Consider the following 3,987-nt stretch of genomic DNA (forward strand, 5'->3'; position numbering starts at 1 on the left):
CCACAGTCGTTTGATGAACAAAGTAACAGCATATGAACCATCAGACCAATTGTGTGATTGGATTGAAGAGTTCCTAGATAACAGAACGGAGCATGTCGTTCTCAATGGAGAGAACTCTTCCGAAGTAAGAGTGATTTCAGGTATGCCGCAGGGAAGTGTCGTAGGTCCGTTGCTATTCACAATATACATAAATGACCTTGTGGATAACATCGGAATTTCACTGAGGCTTTTTGCGGGTGGTCCTCTAGCATATCGAGAGGTTGTAAAAATGGAAAATTGTACTGAAATGCAGGAGGATCTGCAACGAACTGACGCGTGGTGCAGGGAATGGCAATTGAATCTCAATGTAGACAAGTGTAATATGCTGCGAATACATAGAAAGAAAGAGCCTTTATCATTTAGCTACAGTATAGCAGGTCAACAACTGGAAGCAGTTAATTCCATAAATTATCTGGGAGTAGGCATTAGGAGTGATTTAAAATGGAATGATCATATAAAGTTGATCGTCGGTAAAGCAGATGCCAGACTGAGATTCATTGGAAGAATCCTAAGGAAATGCAATCCGAAAACAAAGGAAGTAGGTTACGGTACACTTGTTCGCCCACTGCTTCAATATTGCTCACCAGTGTGGGATCCGTACCAGGTAGGGTTGATAGAAGAGATAGAGAAGATCCAGCGGAGAGCAGCGCGCTTCGTTACAGGATAAATTAGTAATCGCGAAAGCGTTACGGAGATGATAGATAAACTCCAGTGGAAGACCCTGCAGGAGAGACGCTCAGCAGCTCGCATGGGAGTTTCGAGAACATACCGTCACCGAGGAATCAAGCAGTATATTGCTCCCTCCTACGTGTATCTCGCAAAGAGACGATGAGAATAAAATCAGAGAGATTACAGCCCACACAGAGGCATACCGACAATCTTTCATTCCACGAACAATACAAGACTGGAATAGAAGGAGAACCGATAGAGGTACTCAAAGTACCCTCCGCCACACACCGCAGGTGGCTTGTGGAGTATGGATGTAGATGTAGAAGTGAAATATTAACTTTCATAAATTTAGCTTAAATTTTTTTTTTTATGTAACGAAACATGTTCTTAAAAATTTTCATACCCTATTGCATCCCCTTAGGGGTTGAATTTCCAGAAACATTCAACACGTCGTTTTTGATGTTTTTTTTAAATTTCTAACCCAGAAGTAAAATATCGATTGTCATTTGTAGTTGTTTGGTAACGATTCATTTTTAAAAATCTTTCACCCACTATTTTACTCCCTTAGTGGTTGACTTTCGAAAAACCCGGAAACAATTTTTATGTTCTGATTGAGAAACCAGCTACCAGTTTTCGTAGCTATAGCTTCAAAATTCTCCTAATACCGACATACTTTCAAAAAGCGTTTCATCCCCTATTTTACCCCCGCAAACACCAATTTTCAGATATTTAATTGTAAAAATGGTTTTGCAATGAAATATTTCCATAAAACGTTTCACCTCCTATTTCACCCAGATGGGGGTTGAGTTTCCAAAACAGTTATGTGCGTATGTTTTACTTGAACAGAGAAGCCAAAAACAAATTTTCATAGATTTTGCTTCATAAATGTTTCCTCAGTGGAATATTTGCATGCAAACTTTCATCCCTCGTTTCACCGCCAGAGGGGTTGAATTTTCAAAGACAGTAACATGCTTATCTTTTTATTTCTAATTGAGAAGCCGAAGTTAAACTTGCATAGATTGATCTTTAAAACGCTTTCATAAAAAATATTTTCGTAAGAAATATCATCCCCTTTTGCGTTCCTTTAGGTGTTCAGTTTCCAAAATCACTGAAACACGTATTTTTCTATCGGTAACCGAGAAGCCAAAAATACTAATGATTATAAGTGTAGCTTTAAAATTAATTTAGTAGTTCCTTAGTAATAATATATTTTCAAAACAGATTTCAAACGCTATTTCACTCCCACAGCGTGAAATTTCCAAAAATGCTAACACACATATTTCCTTATTTTTGACCGAGAAACCAAATACCACTTTTCGTAGGTCTAGCTTCAAAATTGCCTTAATAGCGATTTTTTCAAAAGAAAAAAGGAAAAACATCATCCCATATTTCATCCCTTTAGGGTTGTAATTTCGAAAAATTCCTTCTTAAACGGCGCCTACAGTTTCTGTCGTTAGCAGTTTGGCTGGGCGATGATGAATCAGCCAGTGAGTCCGTCAGTCAACCAGGAGACTGCCTTTTACATGCAAAAATTGTTAATGTAGTGTTGTGCAAACTCTGTCACACAGACGCTCTGTGCAACTAAAGTTACTTGTGTTTTAAGTGTAAAATTCACTTTCCAGTTGTTCCCCGCAGATTTTGAGGGTACGTCATGTGATCTGTAACCGAAGCAGAGACAAAACGAGAGACATTGCTTGGACAACACGGGTCATAAATGGGATGATTTCCTGTTGTGAATGAATGTGATTGGGTAGGTAGTCTTTAAGCACCCGGGCCACGAGCATCCCGGAACCGCCGAAGCTGGTCAGATTATCGCAAGCTGCTCCGGCGAGCACAGTTGCAAAGTGGTTTAGGGACGCTGAAAGCACGAGTAGCGCACAGGGTTTCGGCTGTCCACGCCTCAACACTGTACATAGAGCTCGGAAGCTTGTCCACTCAGTATAGCAAGACAGATGAACGATCGGTGGCAGAGGTGACGAGAGAGTACAGTGTATGGTAATCTAGACTGTACCACGCACTGTTTAGAGATTCGCTGAACCACGTACAGTTGAAAAATATTGCTATACATCCTACGGAAGTTATGAGCATCCAGAAGAAAACGACAGTTGCTGTCGTGAAAGAGATATACACTCCTGGAAATTGAAATAAGAACACCGTGAAGTCATTGTCCCAGGAAGGGGAAACTTTATTGACACATTCCTGGGGTCAGATACATCACATGATCACACTGACAGAACCACAGGCACATAGACACAGGCAACAGAGCATGCACAATGTCGGCACTAGTACAGTGTATATCCACCTTTCGCAGCAATGCAGGCTGCTATTCTCCTATGGAGACGATCGTAGAGATGCTGGATGTAGTCCTGTGGAACGGCTTGCCATGCCATTTCCACCTGGCGCCTCATTGGACCAGCGTTCGTGCTGGACGTGCAGACCGCGTGAGACGACGCTTCATCCAGTCCCAAACATGCTCAATGGGGGACAGATCCGGAGATCTTGCTGGCCAGGGTAGTTGACTTACACCTTCTAGAGCACGTTGGGTGGCACGGGATACATGCGGACGTGCATTGTCCTGTTGGAACAGCAAGTTCCCTTGCCGGTCTAGGAATGGTAGAACGATGGGCTCGATGACGGTTTGGATGTACCGTGCACTATTCAGTGTTCCCTCGACGATCACCAGTGGTGTACGGCCAGTGTAGGAGATCGCTCCCCACACCATGATGCCGGGTGTTGGCCCTGTGTGCCTCGGTCGTATGCAGTCCTGATTGTGGCGCTCACCTGCACGGCGCCAAACACGCATACGACCATCATTGGCACCAAGGCACAAGCGACTCTCATCGCTGAAGACGACACGTCTCCATTCGTCCCTCCATTCACGCCTGTCGCGACACCACTGGAGGCGGGCTGCACGATGTTGGGGCGTGAGCGGAAGACGGCCTAACGGTGTGCAGGACCGTAGCCCAGCTTCATGGAGACGGCTGCGAATGGTCCTCGCCGATACCCCAGGAGCAACAGTGTCCCTAATTTGCTGGGAAGTGGCGGTGCGGTCCCCTACGGCACTGCGTAGGATCCTGTGGTCTTGGCGTCCATCCGTGCATCGCTGCGGTCCGGTCCCAGGTCGACGGGCACGTGCACCTTCCGCCGACCACTGGCGACAACATCGATGTACTGTGGAGACCTCACGCCCCACGTGTTGAGCAATTCGGCGGTACGTCCACCCGGCCTCCCGCATGCCCACTATACGCCCTCGCTCAAAGTCCGTCAACTGCACATACG

This window comes from Schistocerca serialis, chromosome 6, assembly GCF_023864345.2.
Source record: "Schistocerca serialis cubense isolate TAMUIC-IGC-003099 chromosome 6, iqSchSeri2.2, whole genome shotgun sequence".
Classification (NCBI taxonomy): Eukaryota; Metazoa; Arthropoda; class Insecta; order Orthoptera; family Acrididae; genus Schistocerca; species Schistocerca serialis.